The sequence below is a fragment of the Octodon degus genome, unplaced genomic scaffold, assembly GCF_000260255.1.
Source record: "Octodon degus isolate 3935 unplaced genomic scaffold, OctDeg1.0 scaffold00355, whole genome shotgun sequence".
Lineage (NCBI taxonomy): Eukaryota > Metazoa > Chordata > Mammalia > Rodentia > Octodontidae > Octodon > Octodon degus.
In genome coordinates this window covers 612,841-633,741 of record NW_004524931.1, presented here as the reverse complement: position 1 = coordinate 633,741, position 20,901 = coordinate 612,841, and the positions used below count along the sequence as shown (strand labels likewise).

The following is a 20,901-nucleotide window of genomic DNA, read 5'->3' as shown; positions in this document are numbered from 1 at the left end:
TTTTTGGTACCAGGGATCAAACTCAGGACTTGCACTTGCCAGGCAGGCACTTACACTCCTGAGTTATATCCCTAACCCCCTGATTTCGGAAAAATAAGAAAGGTCACATCTTCAAGGATCTCAAGTACTATAAGGGGCTAGGAAAGGGGTTCAAAGAGTGAGAAGTTAAAGTAGAAAGTAAGTGGCTTTTGAGAGCAGTGTTGTGTAGGTTCAAATGAGATGGAGTGCTTTGATGGAGGAGGGGATCCCTGAAGGGGGCTTGTGTCCAGAAAGGGGGAGGCTTCAGCCTGAGGAGAGAAACTGAAAGGGGTGATATGTGAGGTAAACCAATGGGGAAGGGACTGGAGAGGTACCTAGTGGCTACACTATGGACAGCTTTCAGTGTCCAGTCAAGGAATTGCATCCATGTGTTCATTGTTGCAAAAGAAAATGAAAGCCACTCTGGGAGGCCCTGTGACTGGTGTGGTTCTCAGTGGGGGTCACAGAGCAGGTGCCAGCTTGAGGGCAAGACTGGTCTGTGAAGAGGCAGATCATGGTTGGGAGACGGGCTGGGCAGCTGTGAGAAACGAGGAGGAAGTAATCCCAAGACACTTTGGAAATAGGACTGAGGCCATTTGTGAACTGATTGGTTGGAGCCATACAGGAGGCATGACAGGATTGAAGCTAAATCTGATGTGGCTGTTGTGAAAGTGTGAGGCTGTTTGCTGTTTTATTTCAGGATGTGTGTTCTACCTACTCTTCATGTTCCTGTTGAGAGGTGCATATAAGGCACTGTGTGGACCTTGATGTCCTGAAGGAAAGAGCCTTACATGTAGAATCTCAATTCTGCATCCACTGCCTATCTGGAGTCATGTCCACAGAAAGTCAAGTACTTCCTGACTGTGTCCTCATGCCCACGTTAACTGTCCTTCCAGCTTCTGCTGGTTTTATCTCTTACTTAATGGCTTTTAACTACGGAGCTTTTCCTGTTCCACAAGAGTTTGCTTGTTTGTTTTTTTGTACCAATCAAACTTAGGACCTTGTGCTTGCCATGCAGGCACTTAAGCCACTGAGCTATCTCCCCTGCCTCCTGCTCCACAAGACTAACTTTGGATGTTGTATAGATGAAAGCAGTGGTGTCCTGTGCCTTCTTGTCAGCCTCATAAGCATATGAAAATCTAACATAGGTCTTAGGGAAGCTACCCACTTTCACATGTCTTGTGACTGGTTTACTTGCGAATGGCCAGAATTTTAAGTGTTAAATCTTGCACACCAAGGGTCTACCAGTGATAGGAAAGGTGTACGTGACATGGATACTGTTACTTCTGTAATAGCCTACAACACATGTTGCTAGAGGAGTATCTTGGTGAGCCAGGGCTCAGACTGTGCTTATAGTGCTTTAGGCACCCATCACTAGCTGAGGGAAGTGGGCACCACAGCTGAAACTGGTTTGCCATTTTTGGCTTTCTCCAGTTGTTGAGCAAGGAGGTTCTTTTTTGCTGGCCCAAAGAGTGACTCGTGTTGAACAGAGCTTACTCTAAAGTGGCTTCATGCAAAGCGATGACTTGATTTTTGAATTTTCTTCCAGTAGTATCGTGGGGCCAAGGTGTTTGCAGGAAATGCAGAGTACAGGTCTGTAGCAGTCTGGCTCCATTATGTGGTGAGGCCTCTGAAACCTATGTGTGGTAAACTATCTGGCATCAGTCTTTTTTGTCCCTTGTGGGTTGAGAAAGCTAAAGTAGGGTGCTGGCAAGCTGGACATGGTGGCACAATCCTGTAATCATAGTGCTTGAAGGCCTGGACTATACAATGGAGCGCTATTAAAAAAAACAAAAAAAAACCCTGACATTTTCTCCATGTCCCTCTGTCCTCCTTCTTAACTTCAAATTTATAATGTCTTTAAATTGAACTTTGGGGTTCAGGAGGTAATTGCCCCCTTCCCCCACTGTTTGTGTGGGGGCCTAGGAAAACCAGGAGAGCCCTGGAACTTCCTGCTTCCTGTCTCCTCCCAGCAGCAGGCTAGGGAGCTGGTGGGAGGGGGTGTAGTGGGGGTGGCGGTGGTCTCAGCTGGGCTCTAGGAAGCATAGTCACTCCTGTGTGTTTCATTCTTCTGTGGATGCTGCTGTAGGACCAACCTACAACTTCTTTGGGTTCCTGCGGATGCCCTCTGTTATTCCCAGCGTTTGGGCCTGGAAAGCCCCTTTGAGCTGCTAGGCTGGAGCCACTGGCAGCCCACGTGAATGGTGTTAATTCAGGCTCTCAGGGGAAGCTGCTCACAGGTTGGGACCTTTTCATGTTTAATTTATGTGTTTTATTCTGTGGCTTCTCCCTCCTGGGTGATTTGTAAATTTTTTGCTTGCCAGTGCACCCAGCAGTGTGGTTGGTGGAGGAAGAAGGGCTTGAGTGGTGCTGGCCTGTGGCTTGTCTGACCAAAAGTTTCCCTTTGTGAATTCTAGCAGGGATTATTTTGGTAGTCCAGGAGTGGTGATGAAGCTCTTAACTGGCCTGCCATGTTTGTATAGTTTTACGCAGCTCCCTTAAGGTAGTTGTCATTTTCCTGCATTTTAGAGCAGCAGCTGTTTAAGGCCCAGGGCTTTCTATCCTATGAGGAGAAGCATGGGCTTTAAATCAGGTGCTCTGCCTCAGGCTGCTCTTATCAGTCCTGGGAATCCTATATGGCTGGTAATGGTGGTGGTGGAGGTGGTGGCAGGGTGGTGAGGGTGGGCCTTTCTGAAAATCTGCCTGCCTCTAGAAGCAGAATGTGGGGGATATGCAATGTGTGAGCTCCTTCTCTTCTCTTTTTTTTCTTGTGACAGAGAGTGACCCTTCTACCACATCCACTAGTACTGCCCTATCATGAATCCTGTGGGGCCTGTGGGAAACAGACAGCCCCTAACACCATGCCCTTTCTAGCTAGATGGCTGCCTTCCTTTTGTATATCTGTTGAAGCCCAAGTGAGAATTGAAACAAGCAGAGCATTTACCCTGTCCGTTAGCTGTGGCTTTGGTTGTGTCATTCCTTGTCATGCTTGTGGGTCTTTGGAAGGATAACCAGCTCTGGAGAGAGAGGCAGGCATCTGTTTTTTACTCCTGCCTCTCACTGCAAGTGACCTTGGCAAATTAATTGTTTTCTTCAGGCCCTTTTTGTCACCCGCAAATGGACACCTGCTAGCCAAGTTTCCTTCTAGCTCTGCTGTAGCTGGTTTCCAAGAAGGACTGGTTTTGGTAACCAGTCCTGGCTTCCTAATTAGTCTCCCTTTTGCTAATGTCTTCTCTCCTTCTGGTCTACAGATGGATAGAGGGAGACAGAGAAGTTAATGAATAAATGTGATGCCCTGATTTCTGATGAGGGGATGTGGGCAGAGGTTGTTTACAGAACTGCCCCCTATCCTGGGGAATAGTGTCTCATGCTGTCTTACCTTGATCCCCTGCTCTACTTGCCCTTGAACTCTTTGCTTCCTGTCCTTGCCTGATACAGTTCGGTGTTAGAAGGCTTCTTTGCTCAGTTGCAGCCCTACAGGTAAGTAACTCCAAATTTAGTTTTGGCCACGGAATAAGGGGGCCAGAATACCTGCTGTACTGGGTGTAGCTTGCATCCAAACACATTCACAACTGAACTCTCAGCTGGAACTAGCTGGAGCTCCTGAGAAGGCCAAGGGTTAGCTTATACCTAATGACCGGAAGTAGAGGATTGTTTTTCTTTGGCACTGATGATTGCACCCCGGACCTTACTCACACTAGGTAAGAGCTCTGCTACTGAGCTGAATGCCTAAGACCAAATATAGATTTGGTGAGGTAGACTGTCTTTTGTTCAGCATAGTCTGTGCTTTGGTCTCTTATTGCACTCCTTCCATTGCTCATTTTCCTCATTCTCTTGCAGTGGTAGGCTGGAAATGTTATTTGAATGTTCACTACCTCTTGAGAGTTTGTGCCCAGTTTTACTCTACATGGGTTCACATTTGTTAAAACATCTGATGTGATGGGAACAGGAAAGGATGGGGTAGAGAACAGTCCCAGTGTTCCCAATGGTCAGGAAGCGGAGTGGCTGCCTCTGGATCTCTCAGTGTTGTGTAAACCTGGCTGTCACTTCAGGAGTGTTGGAAGGTCCCGGGGTCTCTGAGGCAGAGTCTGGATGAGGCCTTGGCTTTGGCCTTAGTAATTTATAGCATCTTTATGCAGATTTGAAGGATGACCCTTCCTCAGTTAAAAACAAAAATTAAAGCAAATGTGAATAAGAACAAGGTCCTACTTTCCCTTGGACAGCCTTGATGGGCAGAGCCCCTGGCTTTTGTACACTTGTGTTCCCAATCAGGGGGATTATATATATTGTTAACAGCACAGAATCTGTGTTCCTTTCATTCCTGATGAGGGAAGTGTGGTGGATTAACAAATGGTCAACTTGTAACACCCAGCTGAACTGATTCAGTGTGGTACTGGGCATGGAGGGCTCACCTGAAGATTGTTGCCAACAGCAGAAAAAGAAGAGCTGAGGGGGAAGATGGTGTGTTGTTGATTCTCCTGGAGAAGCTTGTCATGCTGGCTTTCCTGATAGGTACTCAGCTGTTCTCATTGTCAGAGCTCAGATCCTTGCTGTTGCTGAGGATGGCTGTGGTTCTTTGCTTGGGAGCTCTGGTTCTTCTTGAGCTTTACTTCTAGTGCAGATCCCTCAGCTTGCTAGCACAGATCCTTTACCTCTTGATGCAGATTTCCTAGCTTCTACCACTGACCTTTGGGCAGATACTTGATACATAGTTTTTTTTTCCCCTAGAACCGGGAATTGATCTCAGGCCCTTGCACTTGCCAGGCAAGTGATTAGTCTATTGAGCTATTTCCCTGGTCCTGATATAGACTTTCATGAGACATTGTCATGGGTGCTAGGCCTCCAGTTGGACTTGTAGAAGATATTGCTGTGGGCTCTAGGTCTTTAGCTGGACTTATGGAGGACATTCCTGTGGGATCCAGGTCTATAGCTGGATTCTTTGGACTCTAATGTGTGGACAGATCTCCTGCAGTCTTGCATTTGACTCTTTAGGTGAATATTATAAAATGGTCATGTAAATTATGTGTCCCATATTAAATCTTTTTCCCTATAAACCCTGACTACAACAGGAAGTGTTTCAGAGTGAAGGCCTTTGAGAATAACAGACAGGAGGGGATTAGGCTCAGCAGGGTTGGAAGAGGGGGTGGCCATAACTGTGTGTCGAGAGGAGTGTGTATGTGCCTGCCTTAGTGTGCACATGCCTGGGGATCCTGCAGGGGTTTGGCATAGGTAGGAGTTATCTTGCCTAGTTCCGGTAACTGAGAGGTTACCTTTGCCCTCTCAGTGGGTAAATTGCATGGCTGTGAGTGGGTAAGACCTGGAAGCCTTGCTTGCAGCCTCTCCTGCTACCTGTCACAGTGTGGAGACTAAGGCTTGGGTGCTCCAAGCTCTTCAGCAAGTTCTGTTGGGGCAGGTGCCAGAGGGGCAGACCCTGCCTCAGCAAGCCCTGGCCCCCATGTGTCCCAAGCCTGGAAGAGGGCTCTGAGGGGCAGGGTAACCGGCTTGGAGTGGAATAGATGTATATTTCTGGGTGTGTGACCATGCAGAGTGACATGTTTTGTCTTAGAGAAAATGAGGTAGAGGCCTGCTTTTCCACATGTTTTAGTCCTGGGAGACTCTAAACAGCTTTGTTTAAAAACTGGATGTGTAGATTGCAGAGACTGGAGTGAGGAAGAGATGTTGTTGGGTCCCCCAGGAAGGCAATTAGGTTTGAAGCCAGAGTGTGGATCTCTATAATCATTAGGTATATATGTATGTATGGATGCAGCATGGGATCCTGAGGGTGGGGGAAGAGTGCTTATGGCACCAATGTTGTGTGAGTCACTCTAAATAGCAGCTGTTCTTACTGGCTCCTACCCATTGCTGCTGAGGATGGGTGGGAGTAGGCAGGAAGCTCCAGGTGGGGTTGGGGGCTCACTCCCATCAAGGCTTGTGAAACAGAGAGAGAAGTGGGGTGGAACTACCTGTTCATGTTCCGCTTCTCTCACAGTTAGATGAAAAGACAGGGAGGGTGGTGTCCTGCTGCCTGTGTCTAGGAGGGGTGAGCTGTATCCTAGGCTTAATAAACCATTTTCTGGTTATTTGTAGAGGAACCCTGGGAGATAGGGCAGGGCTGGAGGGAAAGAAAGGACCTCAGTGGTTTCAGGGATGGATGGAAACCTTGGTGGGCACAGCCTGGGTGGAAAGGAAAGGGTGTGGTTGACAGAGAGGGGTCCTCCCTTTGGGGTACCTTGAAGGTCCCTCAGAGCAGCTCAGGGTTAGAAACGGGGGTGAGGATAAAATGGATGTTTTAGGACACACTGACCTGTAGCAAAAATTTAGATGAATTGTTTTAAAAAAGCATCTTTTTTTTGTTATAAAACAAAATTATAATATTCAAACATTACATAAGTTATAGGAAAACCCTCCCATTATCCTTTCAAAGATAATCACCACTAATACTTTGGTTTATATTCTTTCTAGATATTTTTATGATAAACTAGCATCCAGCTGACCACCTGCTCATCTTCTCAGTGTCCACTGATAGAATTGTGTTAAACTTGTTGTCTGGGGGACAATGAGATGGCTCAGAAGAATAAGTGCTTGCCTGGCAAGCTCAAGGGCCTGAGTTCAATCCCTGGTTCTGACAAAAACAAAAACAAAAACAAAACAAAAAAAACCTTGTTGTCTGGCTATTTCTTTAGCCATCTTTCCACATTATAATGACTTCATGCTTTTCAGTAGCCTCATAGACTTGTGGAATAAGATTTGTGTCAGTGATCTATACAACAGAAGAGGCCATCCCAACATTTAGAGAATTAACACAACTATCACTTTGTTTGTTCACTATTCTGTGGATAGGCCATTCAGGCTGAGCTAAGATTGTCATTAATGTAGGGACAGCTAATTGGTGCCTTGGCCTGATAGTCCAGGAGAGCCTGGTGTATATATTGGGTGGTTGGTTCTCGATCTTTTCCATGATATAGTTCTTACTGTCAAGGAAACTAACCTTTCAGGTGAAAATACAATCTACAAGACCTGAAGTTTGGGGCCTGGGAGATGGCTCAGTGTTTAAATAAGCGCTTCCCGGGCAAGTGCAAGGGCCTGAGTTCAATCCCTGGTTCCGCAAAAAAAAAAAAAAAAAAAAAAAAAGAGACCTGAAGTTTGGGGCTTTGCAGGTCTGAATCTCCTTCTATCCTCAAAAAAAGCCCCATATCTACTTGCTGTAGGTGAAATAAGTCTGAGGACCAGTGGAACATCAGGAATGAGAGTCTCTCCCCATGAATGTGCAGTCCTTCCCTGTGTCCAGAAGGAGGACTAGAATCTTCTGGAAAGACCCTACAGATCTTTGGAAGACAGCATAACTCCCTTCTCCATTGACTCGTTGCTCCTTTGGAGCAACTGACTCTTTGCTCACGAGGAATGTGAGGAAGGACAAGACACTTGATTTTCATGTTGGGTTATATTTCTTGTTTGAGGTAGATTTGATCCTGCTGTACAGTCTCACTGCTTCATAACTAATTAGACATAAAAAGTGATGGGACCCAGTTTCATGATCCACCTTATCTACTGCTTACCCAAGTCCTCTGTGGTTGTGTAACAGATTTAAATGTCCCTGTGAAGGCAGTGAAATGGCACTGGTCTTTAGAGAGACGGCCTGTTTCCAGAGGCAGTGACAGCTCTGTAAGGCATTCAGGGGTGAGGTCTACAGGGCAGTTGAGGCAGCTAGACTCCTTGCTTCTTTCCCTGCTTGCCCTTCAAAGGAGCAGTTTCCAACTTTTTCCTTCTGCAGAATTCCAGCAAAATGAAGACATCAGGAACCCCCTCCCTTCTCTGATGCTAGTAACACCAGGAAGCATTCATGGCTGGCATGGGGTAGTGGTTCCACTTTATAGAAACAGCACAAGGAGGTGCTGTGTGTTGCTGCTGCTGTTGCTGGTTTTAAACCAAAGGTCTTTAATGTGGTCTTGATCCACATAAGGTACTAAAGCCTAGGTGGTGCCACCCTAGTAGGACGGGCTGGTCTGTGGCCCCTGCTTTTCTGAAACTGCTAGCTATCTCTACCCCCCTAATCTGCACAATGCCAAACAGAATTAACTTCAGTGCCCAGGACTTTGCCACATTCACTGGCACTCTCTGAAGGCCAGGAGTATTTCTTTCTCTTAAAGACAAAAGTACAGGGGCCTTGTACATGCTGATCAAACACCCTATCACTAAGCTATGTCCCCACCCCTGTAATTTTATTTTTAATTAACACATACTAGTTGTGCATATTTATGAGAATTGTGTGACATTGTAATACATGCATAGAATGTGTAGTGATCAGATCTGGGAACTGTACACTTGTCACCTCACATTTATCATCTCTTTGTGTTTGGAATATTCAAAAGTCTTTCTTCTATCTTGAAATACTCAGTTAAGCCCAGTGGGGTGGCTCATGCCTGTAATCCCAGCACTCAGGAGGCTGAAGCAGGAGGATTGCTGTGTTTGAGGTCAGCCTGAGTTACATAGGAAGACCCTGTGAAAAAACCAACCAAACACAAAAACAAAAAATACACACACACACACACACACATTAAAAAATTATTGTCCACTGTAGTTATACTGCTGTGCTTTAGAACCTTAGAAGTTATTCCTTCTTCCAACTGTCCCCCAGTTCCCGCTGATCCTCTACATCCATTCTCAGGCTCTGATAACTAGTCTTCTGTTCTCTGCTCTTCTGTTTCCACATATAAGTAAGGGAGCAAAAATATTTCTAATGTCTCACCCACATCTTTGTTGCACGTGATTGTGTTGATATAGGCTCTTTCTTTTGGAGAGCAGAGGTCTTGGCTTTCCCTTTGGTGTTTTTCCTATTTCTCATTGCCTGGTACCTGATAGACACTTAGTGTTTTTCTTTTTTGGTGCTTTTTGTTCATGCTATGAATATGTTGTACCACTAGAACTGTATCCCTACATCCCCAGACCCCTCTTTTTCCCCCCTCATTACTGGTGATTGCATCCAAGGGTGTTTTACCACTGAGCTATATCCCTTGGTCCTTTCTCATTTTGCAGGGTTTGTTATGTTGCCCAAATGGGATTTGAACTTGCCATCCTCTTACCTTAGCCTCTTTCAGTGCTGAGATTATAGGTATATGCCACTGTGCCCAGAGCCTCATACTTTTTGAATAACTTCTACACTAATTTTCTTAAAAGAAGCATTCCCTGCTTTCATCTGTTTCCCTGGGACAATGAGAGCACTTGCTTGAATGTCTCTGAGGGAGGCCGGGAACTTCCCATGGAAATGTCCACAGCTCTGGGAAACCAGCGTTAAGCTGTTTCTCCTAGAGCAGGTGGAAAAGAAGTTGAGGAAGGAGGCTACTGCTTGAAGTCTCACACTTGGGATAACTGAGGGCACTTTTCCTAGGAGGCCTGGGCAGTTGAGTGGAGATGGCTCAACCCAGGCTTTTAGATCCTGAGCTGTGTTTTTTCTCTTTACACCCAGGCCTGCTGCCTACTTCCTCAGTTCCCATGGAAGCACCTCAGAGCTGGCAGCTCCTTGCATGCAGAGGACCTGATTGAGCCTGTGGAAAACACGTGCTTCAAATGACCAAATCCTTGAGGACTTGAGAGAGGCACGTGTGGGTTTATTTTGAGTTTAGTGGGCTGGGCTCGGATCTCTGGCATTCTTGGCCTCTGGCCTCTCAGAATTGACCAGAATGGAAAGACGATAAAATTCGAGGCTCCAGGAATAGCCCAAGAATTTGCTCATTTTTAACCTCTGGAAGAGGTGCCATGCAGTTCAGAGCCTTGTGGAGCTGGGGCTGAGGGAGGGTGAGTGAAGGGGTAGGAAGAGAGAAGGAAAATTGAAGACTACTTCCTCTTCCTCTCCTGTGCCTGCTGGGAGGAGGGGTGACAAGCACAAGGTCTGGCTCAGGCCAATCTGATAAGAGCAGGATTTGGAGTCCAGAGGAATGTGGGCTCTTCATCCTGCTTCTCAGGGAGCTGCTTTGTAATTATTCTTCATGGAGTTGTTGGGACTCTATATCTCTCCAACTGTCCTTCCTGTTTCTATGTCCTCTTCAGACTGAGGACTGGCTGCGGGTAGCTCTGGTCTCATCCTCAGGGAAGGCTTACCTCATCCTCTGACCCCCAGAGTTATCAGGAGTGTCACTGCTTGCTCTGTGCACGTGAGGAGGATGGTCCTGAGCACCTGCACACTCTGTGGCAGTTAGGGGACTGTGATGCCAGGCAGCTGTATCTGCCCTTATGGGTACATGGAGACAGTCATGTGTCAGCATACTCAGATGCCCACCTGGTACCATCCAGAGCAGCACAGGGTACTAGAGCACAGCAGAACTATAATGGGAGAGTAGCTCAGTGGGAAGCATGGTCAGAAGAACAGTCCATTGCGAGTCAGGACCCCAGGGCGTTGGGCAAGTGCTGTCGTGTCTCTGGGCCTTAAGATAGGTTCATCTGTTATAGGAGGGGTTTTATCTTTGTTGTTCTTTCTAGTTTGAAAGAACAACATCTTGAAAGAATGTATCTCTGTCATTCCAGAGCTGCAAAGAGACAGATCTTCTTTGATGGGAGGATGTTTCTGTTGGTTTTGTCTTTTTTGCACACAGGGTCTGTCCTTAAACCCCTTCTCATCTGCGTTGTGGTTGGGTACAGAGCCTGCTTAGAGGTGATGAAATCACTCCAGTCCTCCTCATTGGTTCCCCACTTAGAGCTACCTTGTCCTTGTTTTTGTCATGCCAAAAAACCTGTGGCTGTCTCTTCTCCCTGCAGGATCTCATTTCTCACTGTTCTTCATGTGATCTGTTTTGGTTGAATTGGCTCCTCTAGCTCTGTGTGTGTGTGTGTGTGTGTGTGTGTGTGTGCATGTGTGTGTATGTATGTGCATATGTACATGTACCATGCACGCATTTTATTTATTTTTTAATCTTTTATTTATTTGGTACAGGATCTTGCTATGCAGCCTGGACTTGTAGTGATCCTTCTGTCTCAGCCTCCCAAGTGCTAAGATTACAGGCATGCTCCACCATGCCTGGGGTTTTGGGGCCAGCATGGCATGAAGTACTGGGGATGGAACCAGGGTCCTTGCACTTACCAGGCAGGTCTTGTTATACTGCCTAGGCTGGCCTTGGATTCCTGGACTCAGGTGACTGCCTGCCTCAGTCTCTGAAATAGCTGGGGCTACCAGGACATGCTATGATGTTTACTTTTGTTGTTTTATCCCTTGCCTGTTTAGTTTTAGTATATTGGAAATGCTAGTTGTTTAGAAATGTGTTCAGCTGGTCTTTGTTTCTTACTTTTTTTTTTTTGTTTGGCGGAATCGGGGATTGAACTCAGGCCCTTGCGCTTGCCAGGGAAGCACTTATTCCACTGAGTCATCTCCCCGGCCCCAGTGTTTGTTGCCTTTTTTTTTTTTTAATTACTTAAAATTTTTTCTTTTTGTATTTTTGGAGACAGGGTCTTGCTATGTAGTTCAGATTGGTCTTGAACTCACTATGTAGCTATGCCATTTTTGGGTATGTTCTTGCTGATTGATTTTTCTCTTAGTTATAGGCCATTTTTATGCTTCTTTTGAATGTCTGCTAATTTTTGATTGGGTGCTAGTCATTGTGAGTTTAATGTTGATGGATGCTTGGTTTTACTTTGTTTCTTTAAATAGTTTTAGACTGTATTCTGGTATGTATTTAAATTACTTGGGATCAGTTTCACACATTTGAGGTTTGCTTTTTAAGGGTAGTTCCAGAGCAGTCTTAGAGTCTAGGGCTAATTTAGCCTTATTGTTAAGGCAATACTCTTCTGTGGGCTTACTAAGTACCCTGTGTAGTATGAGCTTTCTCCATTCTTGTAGGGGCAATCTCAACTTCTGGGCCATGTGCTCTATGCAGATGGTTTGGTTTACTGCTTTACAGTGGTTCTTCTCTGTCTTGTGGAGTTTCACCTCACAAGTGTGCAAGTCAGCCAGACATTCCAGGGGACTCCTCTGTGAATCTCTGTTCATTCTTGCTATATAGGGCCCTCCTCCCTGATGTTTTGCTTTTAAAATCCTGTGTGTGCTCTCATTGTTGTGTTCTCAACTCAGTGAGACTACTGGACTTGGTTTGGATTCTTGTGTCTGAAAGCCACCTGGCCTTATCCACTGGTACACAGCTTACCTCTGTTTCCTTTTCTCAGAGATCACAGTCCTGTGCTCCCTTGGTCAGTGTCTGAAGATGCTTCTCATACATGCTGCACAGTCCTTTAATTGTTTAAGGTGGGAAGGCAAATTCAGACCCTGGGTTTTCTCTGTAACACCCATGGGAGCCCTGCACTGTCCTAAGGCTCACCTCAGGCATCACCAGTCTCTGAAGTGATCCTTCCAGACAAGGGTGACCCCTCTACTAAGAACCCCCAGTAGCAGCATGTTCTTGTAATTTTTCTGGCTTTAGTTTTGTCTCTCTGAATTGACTGTTTATCACAGTGATGATATGACACTTTTCTCAGTATCTCTTATATCTGTAGCAGTGCCTGGCAGCTAATGTTTTGTTGATTGAATAATTAAATGAGTGTAAATGGAAAGATATATAAGCTAATCATGCTACATGGTTGCTGAGGGTTCTTTACACCCCCATTGCCAGTGCTGGGGTGAAATCCAGGGCCTCACAAAAGCTAGGGGAGTGTTCTGTCACTGAGCCACAGCCCCAGCTTGCTAAGAACATTATCATCCTAGATGTGAATCTGGGCTCATAAGAGTGGACAATATCTGCAGCCTCGGGTTTTTAAATTCTCTGGGGGACATTAGAGCTACCTTGTCCTTGTTCCACACCTAGAGAAGAGTGCCTGGGAGAAAGGGGACCTGTAGTGCATGGGGTGTGAGTGTTTTATTTGGAAACTGTTTTTGTGATGTGCTGTGGGAGGGGCATAAGCAAGGTCATCTACCATGTGTAAAATTCAGGGCCAAACCTGTGACCTGTGGGTGAAGAGCTTTAGGGATTCAGCTTAGGTGTGGTCCTAGGAGAACTTTCTGCACTAGGAATCTCCCAGCAAAAGAGTGAGTGAGCTCCCTGCTGCTGCTGTGATTTAAGCCTGACACCTTGAGTGTTCTGAGGGTACTGACTGTGCTTGGGATCACAAGGGTGGGTAGCCATCTCTTAAGTATCTTACTACTCAACTATAAGTCTATGCCTGCTTTTGGGCCATGTGAGAGTGGTGCTAGTACAGATCTCAGGAGACTTGAGGCACCTGGCTTATCCTGTTTTAGGAGAGTTGCAAGGGAACTGCAAACCAACTCCCACCCCAGGAGGGATGGGTGGGCGTGCAGCTCTGAGGCAGGAGGAGCAGCATCAAGGGCCCACTTATTTATTTATTTATTTATTTATTTTTTCTGGTGGAACTAGGGATTGAACTCAGGCCCTTGTGCTTTCCAGGGAAGTGCTTATTCCACTGAGCTATCTCCTCAGCCCCTAAGGGCCCACTCTGGAAGGGTCATAAGCCAAGGAACCATTTTCGCAGGGCATAGTCTTGTTTCTTGGTGTGGTTGCCCACTTTGTCTGTGGAAGGAACCTTTGTTGGTTAACTTTTCTGTCCTGGTTGTCTGCTGGGAGAATTGGTGGCACCTGCCTGGCTTTCTCATTTCTGCAGCATTTGGCTGGGCCCAGCACCAGCGTCATAGCTGACTGGGCTGTGGAGTGAGGGCTGTGCAAAAAGTAGGCCTGAGGTAAGAGAGCTGCCAGGCAGTGAGTGCCTAGCAGCACCACATGCGGCCTGAGCACCGGGTAGCCTGTGTTCTTCATTCTTTCTGGGTGGCCCAGCCAGCCAAGGCTGCAGATGTTGAAGAATGCTCTTGAGTCTGGGATTCAGGTCTCTCTGTTAACTTTGGCTATAAGACAGGTTCAGCATAAGCAAAGCCTCAGTTTTTTTCTCTGCTGAGTGGGGAACAGCTCTGCAGGGTATTGATACGGAGGGCCCCTTGGCAGGACTCCTGCAGAGCTCAGACCTGCTGGCTTCAGAGAAGCTGGCACAGTTCTAAAGACTGTGCACTTGGTACCTTTTCTCAGCAAAGCTTTGAACCCTTTGTGGGTGAGAGTCTGTCCACAGGAGGTAAAGACCACATTGTTTGAGGGCTCCTGTTTCTAAAGGACTGGAGCCTGAGTGCCTATGGACCCCCAGCGTCTTCTCTGCTGGAAAGGGAGCATTCAGGAGAAAAGGTGTTGCTGTTGTCTATGTCCATTGCTGCTTGTCCAGTCTTTAGAAGGGTTTCAGCCCAAAGAAGTCACACAAATGAGTAAGTCTTAGAAGGTAGTCTCACATAGGTGGCTGGGATGGTGTCCCATTTCACCTGTGTACCTTACTGGTGAGGAAAGAGAGTTTAGCTGTGAAGTGTGTTTGAGGCCACAGACTAGGGAGGAGTCTTAGGATCTAAGTGTTTTGTCTTCTAGTTTTTAGGTTGTTTCATGCAGTAGGGATAGCAGTAATAAACATAATGATATATTACAGCCAATAATGATGGAGCACATTATGTCATAATCTGCAGTGTTTTGGCTACTATGGCTTTTTATTTTTGTAGTGCTGGGGATCAAGCCAGCTTGTGTATCCTACCTAGGTCATGCTCTGCCACTGAGGACAGCTAGCTCTTAACCTACTTCCATAGTTGTATTGCACTGGACAGAGCTCTCCTGAAGGTGTTCCTCATTCCCCTTGGCTGTCTTCATCAGTTCCTCAGTGTCTGCCCCTGGAATTACTTGCCTTTGCTGCAACTATAGTGGACATATAGTTGTCCTCCAGCATCATTGGAGGATGGGTTCCAAGGCCTCCCAATGCCCTTTTCCAAGATAACCATATCTGCCACTGCTTAAGTCTCTTACATCCAAATTGTGTAACCTACACAGTCCTGTATGCTTTAAATAATTTCTAATTTTTTTACAATAATTATTGCAGTGTAAGTGCTGCATAAGTAGCTACTGTACTCTATTGTTCAGGGGATAATGATGAGAAGAAAAGTTGGTACATAGTAAGTACAGAGCAGTTTTTGGCCGAGTTCTTGGTTGTGAAACCATGGATTAGGAGGGCGGACTGTAAAGTCAGTATTGTTGTCATTCTCAGTCATGATTGCTGTTGTCTGCAGACTGCTTTAGGTCAATTAGTATTGAAGTCTTTTTTTTTTAGTTTTATTTTCATTTTTTATTTCTGTCTTAAAACTTCTACAGGTCAAACAAGGAAAATATACCAAACTCAAAGCACTATGAAATCTTGAAGTGATGAATCTGAGGTTGAAGTCAAACAATATAATCCACAATGTTTTCAAAGGAGTATTTATTCTCAGCAACCATTACATCTTTCTGTAAGATCTATTTTTTAAAGTCTCAAGTTCAAAAACATTAATGATCCATTCTCTAAAATGTGATGGAAAACTGTGACAACAGAACACACATGAATTTTTGTCGTATTAACAAAGCAAATGATTTTACTAAAAGATGTCACCACCATTTCTATCAGTAGTAGCTGTATGGAGGCTGCTGGTTATAACCATATTGTCCATATTGCTGCGGATAGTAAGGCTCTTGTCTGTGCTGTGGGTAATTGTTACCCCAGGATCGTCCATGCCACTGGTTTGATCGATTGTCACTTGGCCACCCCCGTCTGCTGTCCCTACTCTAAACTGTCTGTTATCTTGCAACCGATTGCCTCTGTTTCTTTGGTTCCCACCAGCTCTGTTATTCCATTCTTCAATAACTGGAGGGGATTCAAGGCGGCGTTTCAAATATTCCTGGTATTCTTTATCATCTTCTATGAATCTGTTTGCAAACATCTCTTCAAAGTTTGGAATAGCTTCAGAAGTGTCAGTCATCCTGAAATTCGCCAGCGACTGTGCGCGTCCGGCTCTGGCCCAGCCCCTCTGAGACCCTTGCAGGCGCAGCGACATCACAGTATTGAAGTCTTTTTATTCATTATCTTTTAATTCTCTTCATGGCTATCTGTGTGGGATCTGTTTATTTATGTTTTTGCCAAACATTTATTAGCACTTATAGTGCCTGAGGCTCCAGGGCTTCAGTAGTAGATAGCACTTGTGCCTATTGAAGACCTTAGAACAGACTCATGTTTCTTTGAGGCAAGAACTGTCTCTGTGGAGCTCACTGTTTACCCTATTAGCCCTCAATTAGCCTCAACATAGGACTGAAAGTTGGGGCCTTTGGTATTGCTGTTGGGAGACAGTTTCAAAGTCTGATGTTTCTGTAAGGTTCCTGACAATGCCAAGCACCAAAGCATTTTCCTAGATGTCATCTTAGTTGTGCTGTCTCTTGATAGACCTTGAGAAGTGGGTGGGATGAGAAGGCTGTTTTTGTCATGAGAATCTACTGACTCTCAAAGGACTGACACCTCATGAGTGAGGGAGTAGGACTGTGTTTCCTATCCCAGCCTGTGTTTGGTATACTTCAAGTATCTCAGGACTCATTCATTTTACACAGGTTTGAGTCTGGTGGGCTCCCCTAGACCAAGCTCTGGAGGTGCAGGAATTCAGAAACCCCCAACCTTGGGAACTTATGTTTTGGTGGAGGATGGTAAGTAATTAAAATTTATAGTGGACATGACAATAAGCTATGAAGAAAAGTAGAACAGGACTGGATAAGGACTGGAAGATGCGGTAAGGTAAGGATTGCTGAAAGTCTTACTAAAGAGGAGAGGTGGAAGGAGATGGAATAAGCTCAATGAGTATCTGGGGGAAAGGTACATGAAAAGGCCCTGAGAAGGTTGTAAGGCTGTTCAAGGCCAGTGGACTGAGCCAGAGAAAGGTCATGGATGCAGATCATGGAGGGCCTTGAGGACTATCCCAAGGCTTATTGGTTTATGGGAGGGGGTGCTAGAGGAATAGGAGCAGAGGAGATACATAGCTGGCTTACATTCAGAAGGTCACTGTTTTGCAGTGGACTAGTAAGCACTATTGTCTGCTGAATCCTTGTGGTGTGCTCAGCATGCTGCTGAGTGTTTGAGTTTAGATCTAAAATTTCTCCCCAAAGTCTCATGTGTGGAAGGGATTGGATCAGGGCACTGTAGTAACCAGTGGGTTCATCCAGTGATGACCTCATCACTTGTTATGGTGTGAGCTCTGGTCAGAAGAAATGTCATTGAGGGTGGGACTTGGAAGGGAGCATTCTTGTCCATGGCTCTTCTCTCCTCCCTTTGCTCCCTGGCTACATGGGTCAGCAGCATTCTTCCTCCAGGCCCTTCCACCATGCTTTTGGAGCCAGCCAGCCATAGACTGAATCCTCTGAAAACTCTGAGGCAAAATGAACCTCTCCTTCAAGTTGCAGGTGTTGGGTATTTTGTCTTTGTGATAGAAAAGTTGACTAATGTGCTCTGTGTGTGCATTGTGTTTAATCTTCACAACTTCATCTTGTTGTACTGAGGAGGAGGCAGAGGTTCAGAGAGGTTGAACATTTTTTCAGGCACACGTAGTAAAATGTAGTGGATCTGCCTGTCAGCACAGGTCAGTCTGAAGCTAAAGTTTGTGCTCTAGACTGTTGTCTGTCTTTCCAAACATAGAAGGATGGATTGTTGAGGGTGACAGTAACTGCAGCTGGAGTGATGTCAGACTGACCCTGTTCCTGTTCTTTGGCTACTCTTAGGTGTTCAGTTGGTCACCAGGAGGGAGTGAGGGACAGATCTCTTCCTTTAGCCTGCTTGTTTGGAGAAAGGAAGAGCAAATTGCTTCCAGATGGGGAAAGCCGGTTGGGGTGTGGAATTTGTGCCCCATCTGCAGGCAGCAGTGTCTCTGGGCTCACAAGGACTCTGTGTCTTTGTGTTTGGCTCATCAGATAAATGCTGCTACTTGGACCCCTGAGCTTCCTGCTACCGACTTGGGCTCGGCATCTGAGGCAAGGGATGGAGACTGAGGTAGATGAGTCTTGACCTCCCCAGAGGAGAGCACCTCTTTCTGTTCTGAGTGAAGCCTGAGCTGAAAGGCCCTGTATTTTATCTTTTCTTTTCTCTCAGGATGTTCAGTTCACTTTCAGAATGTCATTCCATAATCCTCATATTTACTGCTCTTTAAGGAAGTAAGGAAGGAAGGCTTTTCCTTGTCTTTAAAAAAAAAGTGCTATGGGTAGAAAAATTGAGATCAGAGTAAGGTTGGGGTAAAGCAAGGGAGGGAATCCAGGAGCCCAGGTCTGTTTTTAGCTTGTCCTCAGAGGCCAGAGGAACAGAGGAACTGAGGGAGAATTGGGTGTTCTGAGTCTGGTGTTGTTATTTCATATTTACCAATTGCTTGTTGTCCAAGTTCAGAGCAACTGGTGTCCTCACCTGCTGTCCTTACCTAGCAGCTGTTTCAACCTTGCCTGCACACCCAGTCTTTTTCACACTTTCTCTCACCTACATCACATTTGCATGCATTGTCATGTTCTCACACACACTTGTTCACACCTACACTCACTTGTTTCTGCTCATGCATACATGCTCACATGGTACAGTGCACATGTACTTTGCATGCACACTTGGATCTCTGGTCACAGTGCCCTCACTTGGCTCCACCCTTACTTCACATACACATGCACACACACATGGTATGTGCTCTAGCACAGGGGCTGCCACATGCCTGCTTATGCATGTCACATGTGTTCCTAGTTCACCAGGGCACACAGTGTGGGTGGTTAGCTGACTTGGCATGAGAGTTTCTTACTTTTTTTTTTTTTTTTTTTTGGTGGAACCAGGGATTGAACTCAGGCCCTTGCACTTGCCAGGGAAGCGCTTATTCCACTGAGCCATCTCCCTGGCCCCCCCCCCTTTTTTTTTACTTTTTTTTTTTTTTTTGGCATGAGTTTCTGACAGTGGTAGACTCAGATCCTACCCTGTGCCTCAGTTTATCCCTTTAATTAATAAGAGAGAGAACCTCAGTTGATGACCCAGAACAGCACAGGTTGTGTGGTATGTGTAAAATGCTAATGGTGTTCATAAATTGAGTAGAGGAGGGACCCGATGGACGTTGGACATTCTGAAAAGAACAACAGGTAGTGTCTCCTGCGGTGTTCCCTGCGGTGCAGTGCCAGTCTGTTCTTGGCTTCAGTAACTTGAGCCCAGTGTGTCCTGGTAACCTTTAGATGGTCAGCAGTCTACCCCTTGGCTGCAGTCACAGGACCCTGTTAGGAAGGCACATTGCACAGCAGGGTGGGAGACACTGCTTTTTTGGGGAGGTGAAGGCTCCTTCTTGGCTGCTCAGGTCCCTATGACTTACCAGTCACAGAGGCAAAGCAGACAGGCTCTTGACTGTTACTATTTCAGAAACCTGCCTGCTGCTGCCACCACTGTTGCTGCCGCCTTGGCGCATATCACATAGTCATCACAGGACTGTGGAAATCCAATTAGATGTGCACATAGGCGGCCCCTCTTGGGAAGTTGGGTAGGGAGTTCTGTCTATAAATCTGCCCCCATAAATCTGTGTAGGGAGGTGCAGGGATCAGGCTGTTAGTCATCCCTGACTGTTTTCTTTGCCTTGGGAATCCAGCAAGTGAAAATCTGTGTGTAGATCTGGGAGCATCTTGGCTGAGTTTCCAGGGGCAGGGGGCCATGGGTGCAGGTTATATTCCCAGCCTGTTTGGCATCCCCTCATCTTTCTGAGCCTTATAGCTCTGGCTTTCCCATGTGGAGATGGAGAGAGAAAGAGGGGGGCCAAGGAAAAGAACCCTTCATGCCAGTCCAACCACCTCTCCAGGTGCCCCTCCAGGGTCTCTGCTTGCCTCCTGTTTGTCTGGTTCTCATCTGCGTTTAGACACTGCCAGGCAGCAGTGGGACCTTAAGTCATATGAGGGAATTTGCTTCTGTGTCCCCGTCTTATACTCAAGACTGATTGTCTCTTTTCTTACTTGTATGTTACTTTCTTTCAGAAAATGTGGTGCAAATGAACCACAGGTATATTAAGTAACTTCCCTAATGATACTTGAGCATGATCTCATTTGTTTCTGGCTTTATTTCACATGTTGATTAGGACTCTTGTGGTTGTGAGGGTGCCTACAGTCTGCATAAAGGATTTGCACAAATTCCTACTCCATATGGCCGGGCAGATATCTCAGTGGTATAAGTGCCTGCCTGGCAAGTATAAGGTCCTAAGTTCAATCTCTGGGGAAAAAAAAAAAAAAAAAAAAAAAAAAAAAAAAGATTTCCACTGTCTGCACCAGTACTGTGGTGTGTCTTTTGCTCACTTTAGGGTTCAGTCACATGCCATGACTTGCTCCTCCTTGCTGTCTGAGTGCCTTTCGTAAGTAACCCTGCAGTACATTGTGTCCACCTACCCTAGTGCTATCCACTGTAGGTACCAAGATGAAGAATTATGCAGTCTCTTCCCCTGGAGTTCAGTAGGGTTGACAGTAAGTAATCTGGCATTTACAACATGGGGTGAGTTAACATACTGTTAAGTACGTACTCCTAATATTTGTGGGCCTTGTAAATCTGAAAAAAGTATTCATGCTATGTTTACCTTTTATTGATATTTTGGCTTGGTATGTGATCTAAACTGGGAAATTTCTCTCTCTCTCTCTCTCTCTCTATGTATGTATGGGTGTTCACATATTTAATACATTGCCTAATTTTCTTTTGAATTGCATGCTTATTGTCAAGAAGTTTGAGACTATTTCTGACTTTAATCCTTTGTAAGTAGCATGATTTTCCCGATATCCTGTGTAAATTTGTCTGCCTCTTGTTCTGAAGTGTAACACATGGCTGCCTTACCATGGATTGATTTCACCTGATGTCATAGGTGCCCTGTGGATTTTTTCAGTCATGAAACACATATGATTTACTTCTCGGAAATTTCCTTGAATTACTTCATTGGTGATTTATCCTTCTCATTTCTTTTGGAAGGCCTAGAATGTAGGTATTATATTTCCTGGATTGGTTCTATAATTTCATTTCATTTCCTTTTTTTTTTTTTTTTTTTTTTTTTTT

The 20,901-nt window shown here is 45.6% G+C and overlaps 1 protein-coding gene and 1 pseudogene across 1 annotated transcript in view; one reads left to right on the top strand and one right to left on the bottom strand.

The window, feature by feature from the left end:
* Tspan9 (tetraspanin 9) overlaps positions 1-20,901 on the top strand; it is a 230,643-nt gene that overhangs the window by 9,776 nt on the left and 199,966 nt on the right. The gene's annotated exons all lie outside the window — the stretch shown is intronic.
* LOC101571609 lies at positions 15,462-15,856 on the bottom strand (annotated as a pseudogene).